Raw genomic sequence first — 15,986 nt, 5'->3', positions numbered from 1 at the left:
CTCATCTGCCATGCAGGAGACCTGGGTTGAATTCCTGGCCTATGCATTTCCAAAAACAAACAGACAAGCAAAGGAAAGAAAGAAAGAAACAAACAAACAAAAGGTCAACAAATGGTGCTGCAATAATGGGATATTCACCTGGAAAAAAAATGAAATGTGACACCCACTATGCAGCATACAAGAAAAAAAAAGTTATAAAAGTGTTTGAGCTGTAACGGCACCACAGTTCTTAAAAATCCCACCATAACAGCAGAATTGAGTGGGCTGTTTTTTGTTTTTGTTTTGTGGTTTTGTGTTTTAGTAACTGAAAAAGTATTGATTGTTTGCCTTCACTTTGGTGCCTCTACCACGTGCTAGGTACTCTGCTAAATACTCTAATTATATTGGTTTGAATCTTTACAATATTCCTGCAAGATGCCCATTTTTCAGATGACAAAACTGAGGCTCAGAAAAGCTAGTAAATATCTGATCAGCAATACAAGTACAGATGTGTCTGATTCCAAGAACCACACTATTTTTATTTGGCTTTGTAGTATAAACCTCTAAATATATCTTAGATATTATTCTCATAATTTAGATATTATTAATATTGTTATCTTGCAATTTTGAACTCCAGCAGAGTTATAGGATCTTGCAATATCTTGGGGATGGAGTAGGAATAAGAAAATATAGGGAGTAGATTCATGTGCTAGGGATTGAGGCTTCACCTCCTTTGTTGAGCCAAATTAGACTTCCAGAAAAAGATTCTTGCTTTTCACATCCCCAAGATGTTATTAAAAGAAGCTTTCAAATCGAGTTTTTATTCTGGCAGCATTGCCTTTAAATTGGTACACACTATATATATATTAATTGTCTTGTGAATCTTCCAAACAGAAAGAACTGTTCTTAGCAAATTTGTCAGCAATTTATTTAGATGCAGTTTGACTATCTGATGAGCAATCAAAACATTCCCATCTGTTCATCACAGAGAGAGTCTGAATGTAAACATATAGTTCCACTGTTAAGCTCCCAGGCACCATTTCCAACTTCCATGGTTTTCTGGCTGTGGTGGTTTGGAGCTGTGTGTACCCCAGAAAGATGTTCTTAAATCTAATCCATTCCTGTGGGTGCGAATCCATTAGGGTCTTTTGATGAGGCTACTTCAGTTGAGGTGAGACCCAGCTCGTTCAAGATGGAACTTAATTCTGTGACTGGAGTCCTTCCCTTATAAACCATGAATGCAGAGAGGAAGGGAGAAAGCCAAGGAAGTAAGAAGTTGAAATCAGTGAAACACAGAAGAGAAGGCTGAGACCAGCAGATGCTGCCATGTGCTCTGGCCATCCAGAGGAGCCAAGGATCACCAGCAGCCAGTCTTCAGGGGAGAAAGCATTGCCTTGATGATACTTTGACTGGACATTTTCTCGACTGAAAACCGTGAGTGAATAAATTCCCATTGGTTATGCTGACAATATCATGGTATTTGCTGGGATAGTCTGGGAAACTAAAACCCTGCCTGTGCTATGTCCCTCATCACCCAGCATCCTATTCTTTATGGTATCAGCATCATTTGGAGTCATTCTTGTTGTTTGTCTGCATCCCTCTCAGCATCCCCAATCCAAGAGTGATAATCAATCCATGCCCTTCATCCAACAAATATTCACCAAGCATCTAGTTTAGGCCCAGTGCTGTTCCAGGCTATGGAGATATAGCAAAGAACAAACCTGAGAAACATTCCTGCCCAGGGCTTACATTCTAGTGGAGAAAATAGAAAAAAGAATAATCAAGGTAAATAAACTGAGGAATAATATGTCAAGCAGTGATAAGAGCTAAGAAGAAACAATGCAGGAAAGGGGAGCATGAAGCTGGGTGTGGAGGGGTATTAAAATGTGGCCGGGGGGGGCTTCCTGAAGAAGTGAAATTAAAGGTCCAGACCAGGGAGGAAGCCATGGGGATATGAGGGTAAGCGGCACTGCAGAGAGAAGGGAAGGCAGAGCTAAGGCAAAGGTGAAATGTCTGGTGCGTGGGCAGCACGGTATAGAGCACGAAGGGAGGAGCACGGTCAGATAAGACTGGGGGCCAGCTGCCAGGGGCCGTGGAGCATCTTGGCTTTGACGATGAACTAGACGGGAAGCCAGCAGAGATACCAGAGAGCTGAAGGTGAGTCGGGAAGACCAGTTGCAAGGTTGGAGGCAAGAGAGTGCTTGCATGAGAGTGTTAGTGGTGGAAATGGAGCAAAGGGCTGGGTTCTGGATGGAATTTGAAGCTAAATGTCCTCAGAATTTTCTGGTGGACTGAATGTGGAGTGTGTGAGAGAAGAGGTGGTCAAAGAAGACTCTGAGATGGCTGCCCCGAAAAGCTAAAAGAAAAGGCGTGTTATTTTACTGAGATGGTGGATACTGGGAGAAGGGGAGAAGCACTGGGGTTGGGTTTGGATGCGGTTGTTTTGCTGTGCCTGAGGATGCTGTCGGGACACGGGGCGCTGGGTCTAGGCTTCAGAAGAGAGGCTCAGGCTGATGTTAGCTGCGGAAATCCTCAGCACAAGTGTTATTTAAAGCCAGGTGATGGAGAGGAGTATACATAGGAAAGGGTCAAGCTGTGCTCAGTCCAAGTTTTAGACGTCAAATTGAGGCAGATAAACCAGAAAGGAGACTTGTAATGGAGTGGCCAGAAAAAAGCAGAAATAAGAGGAAAGTATGAAATCTTAGAAGGCGACTAAAGAAAGCATTTCCAAAGGGGAGTGTACTAGGTGGAGGGGAGGGGGCAAAGGCTGCTGAAGGGCCAAGTAGGATGGGGCTGGGCCACAGACTATGGGTTTAGCAATGTGGAGCTCAGTGGAAACTTGAGAAGGCACTGCCAGGAGAATGGGAGAGTGAAGGCCTGATAGAAAAAGCCCCCAGAGAGGAGCAGAACGGAGGTCCTCAGCTGAGAGAGAGAACGGTGGGGCAAGCAGTGTTGGAGGATGAAGAGAAAGAAAGAGGAGGGAGTAATCTTTGGGGAGGCTGGGAGAGCAAAAGGATCCCAGGTAGCCTGACGGCCCCCATAGGTGGCAACCTTGAACTCGGGGAATAGACTCCAGGCTGGGGTGACACCATTTGGCACCACGAAGTGGAGAGTTGGAGAACCAAGCCTGGGGCTCTGCCAGGGGAGCAGGACAAAGAGATGGAGGGACGACGAGGGGGTGAAAGGTACATTCAAGCAGCGAGTCTAGAGACTGGCAGGGAAGTTATGGGGTTAGAGGAATTCCTGGTATTAGAGAGAGTCAACTGGAGAGGGAGGTAACAGTGAGATGGAGGCTCACTTGGAGTGAGTCAGGAGCTAAATTCTTGAGGAATGAGAGGGTTAAACTAGGGGTTATTCAAATGGATCCCAATGATGTTGGGCTTAAGAAGTTGCTCATGAGAGGACAGGAGCAGATTAGTAACAGTTGCTATTACGATGGTGGTAAAAGCTGCTGACATTTACTGGAGCTTTCTGCGTGCAAGGTGCTGCTTTCATCGTATTGCATGCACTGATTCATCCTTGCTGTAAGCCAACGAGGAGAAGACTGTTGTTATCATCTTCATCTTATAGAGGAAAAAATTGAGGCACAAGTGTTTACATTATCTGCCCAAATCTGCATGCCCAGGCACGTTGCTGTGATGGATGGCCTGAGAAATAAAATAGTACAAAATCAACCTTCCCATCTCACCCAACTCAGTCCAAAAACACTGCGTTAGGCTGGATTCTGGGGTGACTGAAGAGCTGAAATGTGCTGATTATGCTGAAGATGGGCAGTGAGAAGGAGGGTTCATGAGGCCCTAAGCCAGAATTCCTCCCGCACAGGTACCCCCAAAGATGCGATGGCCAGAGTGTAGACCCCAGGCTCCCGGGACCGAGAGGAGAGCTCGCTGGAGCACTTCCATCCTGACTGTTCCCCCTGGGTCTGCCAGTGCTTCTGGGCTCAGGTGGGTGGGGAAGCTCCTCAAATGGTCATTTCCTTTCAACCCCCAGTGCCAAGAGAGGAGATCCAGGAAATCATGTGAAAGAGACAGATGCTCAGAGGACGCTGTCCAAGAGGATGGGATCTCAAGAGGACCTAATGGTCCTCCTCACCACCACCGAAACCTCCATCCATTGCAGCTTTGGACCCATGTTTTCCAGACCGTCTCTGAGAATAGGGTGAGGGAAAAAGGCCCCAAGTTTCTCTGAACCTGCCATTAACCCTTTTGAACCTTGTCTTTTCCCATTGACTCTGAGATGCTTATCAAGCAGATCGGTGGGCAGTCATGGGATTTGCTGTCCTCAAATGAGATCTTTGGAATTGTAGAGAAGTTCCACTACACTGTTCTGATTCTTTAGGACTGTCTGCCGGCCTTGGGAAGCATTTGTGCAAGCCCAGAGGGGTTGTGCCATGACCTGGGCTGCTCGTGTCTCAGTGCTAGCTCAGGAGAAGCCCTCTGTTTTCTGACGCTTCCACCTGGAATGATGAGGCAGTCGATTATATCCCTCAAGACTTCCATAAATGTCTTTTATTATTATTTTTTTTTACATGGACAGTCTCTGGAAATCAAACCTGGGTCTCTGGCATGGCAGGCGAGAATTCTGCCACTGAGCAAGTGTTGCACCACCCTCATAAATGTCCTTTTGTTTTTCTTCTTTGCATGGGCACGCACCGGGAATCGAACCCGAGTCTTTGGCACGGCAGGCCTGCTGAGCCACCATGGCCTGCCCCATAAATGCCTTTTTAATGATGCTCTCAGACACCTCTGCAAGGCAGCAGTTCAATAATTTTATCCCAAAGCCATAATCAATGCAAACCTGGAAACCATTTTCAATTTTATTTCTCTTTTGCACCAAACCGTACTGTCCGAGTCCAACAGAGAACTAACAAGATGGCAACATAAAATGCTGCGAATTTGTTATCATTGTGTAAAAGTCCTTACAATTTGAATCAATTCAAAGCATTCTATTCACAGAATAAGTAAAACTCTAAAAGAGCTTAAGAACATCTTTCCTCTTCCTCTTTCTTTTTCACTATTTGTCACAATCTTAACCTGAGGGTCCTAACTCCGGTGAGATTTTGTAAAGGCAGGTTCTTCTTCGGTATCTGCAACTAACGTCATTTTCCCTGGAATGGAAGTATCTTGTTTAACTGCTCCCAAATTGGATTAAATCAAACCTAAACCTTGTGTGTGCCATCTTTTTCAACATCCCAGTGAGTTTCCAAGATGTGCTTTGTAGCTAGACAAAGAAGCAGCTTTTTCCAAACCATCACTTCCACTTAGGAAGCTCTGCCCCAAGTCTTAAATGTGTCCACTGGATGAACCCATCAAACAATCTTCTCAAGGAAAAGCCAAGTTTCTAGAACCTGGTATGTCTCTTACATTGTAAACCCCCTTTGTTGTCAGTAGTTACAGATTATAATAGACAGTAGATGATTGTAGAGGAAAGTGGGAGAGAAGAAGGCAGAAGAGGGATGAAAAGAGCATCTTTCTGGTTGTAGCTGTTCAAGGGTTAAAAGCATGTCACTTACCCACACTTGACCCTGGAAATTCACTACTCAATTAGGAGACATGTTCAAACAGGCAACTGTCACATTAGAGTCCCTGCATTCTGGAGAAGCTCTCTTCTCTCCCTTGGGCAGCCTGCCCTTTGTCTTAAAAATGGCATCTAAAACACCACTGTCATCTAACAGAAAATGTCTAAATTCACAGGGAGCGTCTCCTTTCTGAAATTGCCCATATCTTTATCACGTCCAGCCTGTGTATTTGAAACTTCGCAGTTTACCAGCACCCTGGGTTGAGTTGAATGTGGATTCTCTTTGGGGATATGGCAATGTAACCCACAATCAAAATAACAACTCCCAAACAAAATTAGCGACACTGCTATTCCTTATTATCACCTGCTTTTTTCTCTGAATTCCTCCAGCCCAGCAGTGGCCAGCCATGTTAAGACTCCCATGGTGGAAGCTGCTTTTGACTTCTGCTCAGAAAAAGACTGCCTCCTAAGGGTTTCTTCATTTGTTGCAAGTGAGGAAGTTACCTTTTCCACTCCCGTTTCTTTACTGGAGCTGGGAAGCCACTGCCAATTTTGTTGTTGTTGTTGTTTGTGTGTGTGTGTGTGTGTGTTTGGTCTTTGCTCTCTGGTACCAGTAAGTGTTTGTATAGCGTCTGCCATATACTCCACCAAAACACACAAGCAAGCACGCGCACACACACACACACACACACACACACACACACACACACACAGGTTTTTACCCAGATTTTGAAGTCCCATAGCCTAATAGCTCTTTCTACAATCTGTCTTTCTGTAGGAACAGAACCTGATACTTTCCTCTAGTGGCTTCACTTCCTTCCTCCTCTATCTCTCTCAATGATTTTCATGAAGATTATTCTGCTGCTGCAAAATGTAATCTTGCTTTCCAAATTGTCCTTTTAAAAAAATACTTTACTAATAAAATGTATTGGGGCGGGCAACAGTGGTGCAGTGGCAGTGTTCTCGCCTGCCATGCCCAAGACCCGGCTTCGATTCCTGGTGCCTGCCCATGTTAAAAAAAAATTAGCTCTGTTTTCTACTGTATATTTAAAAATAACTTATGATGCGTGGCAAAAATCTGAGAACCAATTACATATATACAGTATTAGTGTTTTTTGTGTATGGCACAAAAATCATAAAGAAATAGCATAAAAGGCTGATAATATATAATTTTTCTTTTTCTTTATTAGAGGAGCTTTGGGTTTACAGAACAAGCATGCTTCTGTCCAGGACCCCCCCATCCCACCCCACCACCAATCCCTTGCCTTGGTGCGGGCCATTTAGATTCCATTTGAAGCCAGAACATTTTTTATCATTGTACTAGTAACTAAAGCGCATGCTTTAACTTAAAGTCCTCTGTGTAGTGTAAGTCCATGGGTTTTTTTTTTAAATTTCATTCTGTTACCATATATACCATTTAATGTTTCTCCTTTTAATCACATACAAGTATATACTTCCATGCTGTTAACTGAGCTCTAAATGTGCTTCCATCACCACCATCCATTACCATTTCCACCATTCCAAATGGGAACCCTGGACATTTTAAGCCTTGCCTCTCCATTCCCTATCCCCACCCTAACCCTATTCCAGATTCTGACTCTGAGGGTCTGTTATTCTAATTGATTCAAATCAGTGAGATGATACCACATTTCCAAGTCATTCTTGTTCTCCTCCTCCTGAGCATTTGCTGAAACAAGGCGCCCCTTCCTTAGTACGGGAAAGATTTCTCCTTGTTTCGGTCTTAACCCAGAGCAAAACTTGTTCAACATATTCTTCTCTGGGTTTCAGATGATGTTCCAAAGTTTAACTGGTAGTTTTTGTTAGTTTTTTTTTGTTTGTTTAAGTAATGATAATTGAAGCCTTTTTATGTCTTTTATTTTTTCCAATAACCAGCTGGCCGTGGTTTTCTCTCAGCCTCTGATCAAACTTGATTCCTGAGTGAGGTATTTCCAGGCACTGCCCGTGTTAGTTCCTTCTCAGCGTTTTCATTTAGAATAAACCGCTGGGCCTTTCCTGTCCCCCGCTAAGTGGGAAGGCTTCCACTCTGCACGGATAACCGCGACCGCCCTCCTGTGACTGAGCCCACAGTCTGGAGCCCCACAAATCTTAACTGCTGTCAAGAGTGACAACCCAGTCCCGCAGCTCTGCTCGAGACACCAGTGAGGGAGAGAAGCAGCTGGCTGTGGGCATGGGTGCCAGAGATGGTCCGTGCCCCTGAACACCCGAGCTTCCCCTGCTTTTGTGTGAGCTTTCCCTGGCCTCGCGGCAGTTCGCTGCCCCACAAGGCTGACTTTGTCATCACATCATGAGGCCGGGATGGGCATGGCATGGGCAGGGTTGCAGAAAGCAAGAGCGCGAGTGAGTGAGTGCCTGGCTGCTGCAGTGGAGACACCTCCAGAGTCACCCCGGCCTAAGTGTGGGTTTGGCAACACGGGGCCCACATGAAACGTAGCTGCTCTCACTAGCTGAAGGTCTCGAGTAGACCTGCCCCTTCTGTATTAGCCACCGGTTCATAATTTCTTCCCTGTTCTTTCCCACAGGGGAAAATATTCGTCCTGCCTCTGATTAAACACAGACCCCAAATCTCTGTTTAACGGTAATGGCCGAGATCCCAAATCCCCAGATCCACGATCATGGGCTCTGTAATTCCCTGGCTGTGTCCTGCCTGCCCTGGAGGGCACTGCAGCCAACACAGGCCCTGCCTGACAGCCAGGGCTCTCACCCCTCCCCAGCAATGCTCCTCCTCTAGGGTAAGCCAAGAGAGCACCCTTCCTTGTTGAGTTTAAAACACAATTCAAAAAGTACAGAAAACCATCCTAACACAGCACCCTGTGGGGGGGATTGCTGGACCCGTAAAGTTGGGGGGGTGTTCTTTGTGGTCCCCTAGAGAAGTCTATCCCAGAGGACGCTCCAGGTGAACAGCAAGAGCTCGTGATCGTTGCACCCCCATCGCGTGGCCCCCCCATCTCTGCCATCCGTGTTGGCCTCAGTCCTTGCTCCTGGGTTTAAGCGAGTGGGGGCGGGAGGTCTGCCAGGCGCTTCTCCTCAATGTGTGGCCACCTGTAAACTCTCTCCCACCTGGTCTGGCCCAGCCAGTGGGCCACCACTGCAGACTTTGCCAAGCCATGCCACGTCCTTCCGCAGTGAGAATTGCCAGGGCCGCTTCACTAAGCGGGTCCAGTCTTCTAGGGAGAGAAGATGACTATATAAGATAACATTAAAAACAAAACTGCATAAATGGAAGTTTAACAAAAGAAATATTTGGCAAAGGCAGTTAAAGAATAATAAAATTCCATTGATGAATTGGGAATTCATCATTTCCAGACCCATCTTTGCTTAGTAGCTGTGTGACTTTGATCAAGTTGTTCACCTCTCTGGGCCAGGGTTTCTTCATTTGTAAAATGAGAGAACTGGACTTAGTGAGTGATTATCAGGACTTCCAGATCCCTAAGAGAAGGAAGAGAGGAATAGGGATGGGGGATTGTTCGGGAAATGTTTAAGTGACAGGTGGACAAAAATGTAAAAGGGTATTATGATGACATACCTAAATAGGAGAGCGTCTTCTTGTTCACTGTATCACTTGGACAAGTGGAATTCATGACAAATGAAGATGTTGTGTGTCTCCATGCTCTCCAACACGACAGCTTCCAAAGGACCTGCTTTGCTGCTGAAATCTGATGACATCTCATTTTGTTCACAGAAAGGAAGGGCCAGAGGAAGGAAGGAAAAGAAGGAAGGAAGGAGGGAGGAAAAGAAAGAAAAGGGAAAGAAAAGATTTATTTTATGTAATGACACAATCGTTTATGAACTATAAGCACCTGTAAGTACTATTTTTATTACTAGGTTTGCATATAAAACTAGGTAAAGTTATGCTTGGTTTGCTCTCAGAACCCTAATTGACCTGACTTTTAGAAATATCCATATTGCTTACATGTTTTCTTTCCAATTCTACACCAAGATTGTTAGTCTTTTGTTACTTCAAAATAAGTAACATTTTGAATTTGTGAGTACTGAATAGTAACCTTTATTCTTATAAGGCATTTTTTTCCATTTATGCAAGTATTATGGTTAATGTAGGGAATTGGAAAAAAGGAAAAGTATTTGAAAAATCACCTGGTAAATTGTTACTTAAAACATTTTAGTGTATGCATTTTCAACTTTTAATGAATTTATGTATATACACATATTTTACACTTCTTGTAAGTATAGCTACGTTAAAAATCAATAAATAGCATTTGTTAATATTATAAAGATTTGTAATGATTCTTAAAGAGTATTTAATCCATATGAAAGATCAAAACTATTAAGGCCTGTGTAGTTTATAAGGATGGATATGTAAACTTAGTCTAGGGTTAACAATTTAATGCTATCTACTAATTCAAACAGAGTCTCTGCATAGACTTTTTACACATACACGCAATAAAATTGAATCCTTTCAACATTTCAAGTGATTCTTCTCAATTGGTTGATGTTAGTGAGGTTTTCTTATAAAATTATTACTTTTGTAAAGTAAAAGAAATCACTTCGTGTAATTGAAGGGCTTTAGTTCTGCAAAACCTTTTTCCCAGGCATCTCAATCATGGCAGTTTGAACAGTGTGTAATGCTGGTGTTTCCTTTTGTACATGAAATAAAAACATTCTGACAACAGCTCATTAGGGGTGGTGACTAAAATAAAAAAAGATGAGAAATATCTGTATCTAAAAATGACAAAAGAATGGAGGTATATATGGGACATGAGCTAAAATAAAATTTGAAAAAAATCCAAATAAACCTATTCATTAATCAGTTGATGTAAAAAAAATTGAGGGCATAAATTTTTCAGTAAATGCCTTGAAGTATGGTGCATTTAGAGCTGACAGAAAAGGGAGAGAGAGATAGGACAAAGCTCACATGGGGTTTAAGTTCATTTTGGGTAAGATTTCCATGGTGTGCACAATTGACATACTGAGTAGAAAAACATTAGCGAAATTAACTTGAAATCGAGATATTCTCACTCAAGGAATATGTAAAGTATACAAAACTATAAAGTATAAAAATAAAGGAAAAATAAGTGAAGTTAACTGGAAATTGAGACATTCTAACTCAAGGAATATGAAAAGTACATAAATAAAAACTGTATTTACATTTGTTTCTTTAATAATCCAAAGTACAAGTTCATACCCCCCAAGAAAACTTGGTTTCTGGGAAAGATCCCTTAATATGACACTCTGCTTGAATCAGGTACCAAAATATCATAGTAAATAGGTTAAAAAAAACGTTTAGTGAGACTTTGCTTTGGAAGGATGTACAAAACATCTTTTTTTGTTTGTAATGCATAAGAATAACCTCCAGGGTAACCTCTCGACTCTGTTTGAAATCTCTCAGCCGTTGACACTTTATTTTGTCTCATATCTCTCTTTCCCCTTTTGGTTGAGAAGTTTTTCTCAATTCCTTGATTCTGAGTCCCAGCATCAATACATCTTATATTCGAAAAAATCAGATCACAATTGTAATTATGGGTTAACTCTTAAAGTTTTACTTACTCTTGGCAATGACCGCCTGTCACCGTTTATGGGGAAAATGGAATCCCAGAGGCTTCTTCATCTCTTTCCTAACGCAGCTCAGCCATGCCCATGGGGGCCCTGCCTTCCCTCCTCTAAAGCAGTTGCCATGTCTTTGCCTCTAAACAGACCAAGCTCCACCCTGGTGCTCAGGGTCCCGCCTCTCTCCTCTTTAAAACTTTGTCGCACAACTACTCCCCCCTCTATTACACCATCAATCCTTCCCACTGTATCTCATCATACACTTCAGCATTAAAAAAATTCCCTGGCATCTTTTATCTTGATAAAAAACAAAACCTTCCTTAGATCTTGTAATTCCCTCCAGCTACTGCCCCATTTCTCTGCTCCTCTTGAAAGCAAAACATTTCCACATCTAGTCCCTCATCTTAGATGGTCTCTTGAGCCCACTGCAATCAGACTTAGGTCTCCACACTCCAGCTTCATTGTCCTTGCTAAGGTCCCTGGGACCTCCATCTTACCAAAGCTGATGGTCATTTCATGGTCCTCATCTTGATTCTTCAAAGGCCTTTCAGCATGACTGACCATTTCTTCCTTAAAGCACACAGTTCTCTTGTGACATCTCCAACTCCATGTGTCTTCCCACCTGCAGGCTCTTTGTTCTCCACCTTCTCTGATTGTTAAATGCCGGACTAATCCAGGACGCGATTCCCAGCCTTTGTCTGCATCTACACCCTCCTCCTAGTAATCTCATCCAAGGTATGGGCTTTAATCATCACAAAAATAAACTCCCCAAAGTTTATTTTAATTCAGTGAGTAGCAGACCATTATAAACAACAGCTCTCTGTGCCTTGCCAGGTGGATGTCTAATTGAAGCTTCAAACTTATGTCCAAAAACAGAAGTCTTGATTTGTCCTTCAATTTTCCCCTTAGTCTTGTACATTTCAATAAATGGCACCACCTCCAACCCAAACCTTAGCAGTCATCTTTGATCTCTCTCTCCTGCACTCATCACATTCCAACCTTAAAGAAGGCCTGTCATCTTTACTTCCAAAATAAATCCTGAATTCATTTACTTCTCTTCATTTCCATTTCTACTGCCCTAGTCTTCTTGTCCTACTATGTGCAGTTAGAGAAATCAGAGACATTTAAAAAAACTGAAATACCATTCATTAATATTTTCCAATGGGCTCCCTATGCACAAGAATAAAATCCAAGCTCCTTAGCACTTATGAAATTCTGTAAAACCTGGCCCCTTTCTCATTCACCAACATCTTATTACTCCTCTTTACCCTATTTCAACTTTACTTAGGAGTAAAAGCAATAGGACTTGGTGATGAATTAAATGTATAGCATGAGAAAGGAAGTGCCAGGCATGTCTTCTGGGTTTCTGCCTTGCTCAGTTTGATAGTGTATTAGCAGCATTAATGCTTGCTGCTGTACAAATAGGCCACAAAAATAGTTCAAGCACAATAGAAGTTTATTTCTTGTTCATATAACAGTACAAAATGAGTGTTCCTGGTCTGGGAAGCTTTCCTCCATGCAGAGACCCAGGGACCCAGGCCCTGCCTATTTGTAGCCTCATCAGTCTCCAGAAACTCTCCAGTGAGCTCCCAGAATGCAGAAGGTGAAATGATGTGGAGACAACACAACTGTTTTTTTAAAGTCTTGACCCAGAAATGACACCTGGGTCTCATTTCATTGGCAAGGACCATCCTCAAGAAAGCATCTAGATACAGAAGGTGGGGGTGGAAATCTCATTTCTGATGGACAGGCACTTTCTGGGACTCTCTTCTAGAGAATGGGGCACACGGATGTCACTGGTTATCCATCTGACTCTGCCACAGTTAATCGTTCTGCAAGAGGAAATCACTAGAGAGCCAGTTTTGAGAGGGGGTGTCATGAGCTCTCCTATCATCAACGAGAAAGGAAGGACGCCTTTCATGGTGCACAGTCTGTCTGTGATGCTAAACCACCAGTCAGTTTGGTAAAAGTCATTCATACTCATGCTTTGGGTCCTTGAAACCAGAAACACAAGTCAAAGGAAAAGACCCATTCTTTAGAAATTGATTTACTAAATCGGCCATCTTTTTACCCATCTCAACATGAAAAAAATTCAAGGACTGATGGACAAATTCAAACCATGACACATAGTTTGTGGCTCTGTGAGAGATAAGATCAGCAGCCAGATGAGTGGACATAGTGAGTGATAAAAAAAAGATGGTATGGGCTCCTTCAAACAGTGATTTAAAAAGGTGCCCAGATTTTATGAAAGAAACTCGTCTAACAGACTCGTCTTTTTTTATATTCAACTTGGAAATGATTACTAATCACCATTTCCTAAAACTCACGCAAATGATACAAAACCAAAGGTGATCGACTGTAACAAACTGAGAATACTTAGTGTTCTTTGTCAATTCATTGTCAAAGAAAGCAACTTTGACAATGAATTGTTTCAATCTCTCTAGATACTCAGAACACAACATTTCTAAGATCAATTGGTGTCTATTAGACATTTTTATGTGACAGAACTGTGCCTAAGTAGTAGGGTCAAAGAAAATGAGAAAAACACTTTCACCCTGGAAAATCACACCATATCACGGAGAAGATTATTTTAACACACTTTGATCTAGTACTAAGGCACGAGCCATGGAAATAGAGAGGCAGCCAGGAAGGACTTCCCAGTGGAGGTGTTATTTAAGCGGAGCCTTTTGGCCTTTAATCAAGTCTATCTTTATTTATAACAAAAAAAAAAAAGAATATACAGCTAAAGCTAATTTGATTTTTAAAGATCAAAGCCCATTTAGTGACAGTTCATGTTTTATAATAAAATCATAGTAAAATACTGACATCTGATATTTTAAAGAAAGCATAATTCATGTAAAATTCATGTTGTAGCATATAAAATTTAATGAGAAAATTTGTAGTTCACAAAAGTACACATTTTGTCAACAGCTCATGAGAACATCATTTTAAATTTACTTAAGATATGAAACAAAATTCACAGTTAGGCTTGACATTTAGTACAATTAGATTTTGTGCTGAGTCCAGATATTTTTGTTATTGAGGTTTATTTGAAATAATTGATTCAGATTATCAATAAATTGATGGTTTATTGTGTAGCCAAACTCTATTGGTTTTACAATTTGTCTAGATTATCTCACCAATAATTTAAATGATAGACATCTAGTTGAAACCCCAGTGACATACTGTTAGCAGAAAAATTAAAAGTACCAGAAGTTTTGATTTTCATTTTCATGAATACATACAAGATAAATTTGTATTTTGCAATTAAAATGTGTACCAAAAAGTCAAGCCCTAAAGTTTTATTTTATTTTTTCAAGAGAAAAATTTTTATTAAACGAAGTCTGAAAGGAGTTGCTGAGGTAGTGGGAAAGGGCATTCTGGGCAGAGAACACAGCTTCCCTCGAGATGCAGCTGCACAGCTCAGCCTGGGGGCCGGGGGGCTGGGGGGCTTAGGGGACATGCACCATGCTGCACTGGGGAGGAGACAGCTGGGCTGCAAGCGGTCAGAGGGGATTCAGGATGTGTCTAGAAGTGGGCTATGCTGGGGTTTGTGGCACTCTAGTTCTCACACATCCTAGATTTTCTTACTTCTATTACTGACCCTGCACAATGATAGCCGACCCACTACTGAATCGTTAAAATAAGGAAATTCCCGGGTTGGATCTGGTTTTAACCAGGAACTAGTCTACTCTCCATTTTCTGGTTAGTCTAGGAAACATCATATATTTTATTCTGTGTAATATCCAGTGAGGCTTCCGGCATCAACTGTATGTATTGAGAGTGTGCTGAACAAAGGTGAAGGTTGTAGATTTGCTTTATAGATTAGTTCTTGAATTTGGCCTTAAGAATGGAGCTTGAAAAGGGAAACTGAATTTTGACCTGGTTTGCCCTGTTACCCCTTTTCCATTATCAACCAATACTCACTGGGTTGGGGAAGTAGGCCTCCAACTTTCCAACTTCAATCTCTTATCCTTTCCACTCAGGTACCTGTGAACAGGAAAGAGATACAGAGAGAGATACAGAGAGAGAGAGAGAGAGAGAGATGGGTTTAGGCCCAGCTGGTCAAATGTCTGTGTCTTGAGTGATCTAAATAGAAAGACATCTGAGTGTCACTCAGCGCCTTGGTTTCACAGTCTCACACCTCTCTCTCTCTTCCTAAGGGTGGCACAAAGCCCCACCCAAGGCTGCCCAGGGTGTCTGTCTGACCAGTGAGCCAGGAGCTCTGTGCACCTCCCCTCCCCCCATGTCCAGCATCACAGTCACAGTCTTGTTAGCTCTTGATGACATAATTTACCTGATTGACCAATCAGCCTTTCCAGACTAATGACCACAAGGACCAATGAAAAATTAGTGTATGAGGGGATTCAAAAAGAAGAAAGAAAAAATCAGGTTGCTGAGCAACCCAACTCCGTAAGCACAGGAAGATGCTATTTTTACACTAAGAAGGTGGCTGCAGTGTATTTTGTAACAAACTCCTGTGAGACCAGAGCCACCAGCCTCGGGCAGTAAGATGACATCCTGAAGACCTGAGAATGAGCCAGGTGGTGCTGTGATCTGGTATAACCTGGTAAATACATATCTCAAGGTCTCTAGGTATTAAGCCTCCAGGTAGCGCCTTCCAGGCCTCCAATTAAATATGGATCTTCAGAAAGGACCCCACATTGCGTATGTCCCTCAGAGTACCCTATACTTTTTTCTGCTTAGCACACATCAAAATTTGTAATTAAAAAAAAAAAATAGCTCTCTGTCCGGTAGATTGTACGCTCCCCAAGGGTTGGAGAGCAGTATCCATTTACCACGGTTTAGCCTCAGCACCTGTTCCACTGCCAGTGCATCGTGGGACTGAATGAATATTTGCAGAACAAATGAACCAATGAATGAATGAAAATGATGACTGAATATTAGTATATTGGATCAGATCTTTGTTAAATGTCAACTGTAGTCAAGATGTAGGAAAAAGTAGT

The 15,986-nt window shown here is 42.4% G+C and overlaps 1 protein-coding gene and 1 long non-coding RNA gene across 4 annotated transcripts in view; one reads left to right on the top strand and one right to left on the bottom strand.

Moving 5' to 3' along the window:
- PDE10A (phosphodiesterase 10A) overlaps nt 1-15,986 on the top strand; it is a 695,790-nt gene that overhangs the window by 80,316 nt on the left and 599,488 nt on the right. The gene's annotated exons all lie outside the window — the stretch shown is intronic.
- On the bottom strand, nt 6,694-15,275 carry LOC143650251 (uncharacterized). 3 transcript variants are annotated; one of them, XR_013159465.1, is made up of 5 exons: nt 15,164-15,275; nt 14,947-15,009; nt 9,041-9,180; nt 8,867-8,943; nt 6,694-8,681 (listed from the first exon to the last, which is right to left on the bottom strand). It is a non-coding gene; the product is annotated as an uncharacterized LOC143650251 (long non-coding RNA). The 3 variants fall into 3 exon arrangements; XR_013159466.1 differs by having other exon boundaries at nt 6,694-8,678; XR_013159464.1 differs by lacking the exon at nt 6,694-8,681 and having other exon boundaries at nt 8,713-8,943.

This window comes from Tamandua tetradactyla, chromosome 11 (assembly GCF_023851605.1).
Source record: "Tamandua tetradactyla isolate mTamTet1 chromosome 11, mTamTet1.pri, whole genome shotgun sequence".
Taxonomy (NCBI): Eukaryota; Metazoa; Chordata; class Mammalia; order Pilosa; family Myrmecophagidae; genus Tamandua; species Tamandua tetradactyla.
This window is presented reverse-complemented; position numbering and strand designations above follow the sequence as displayed.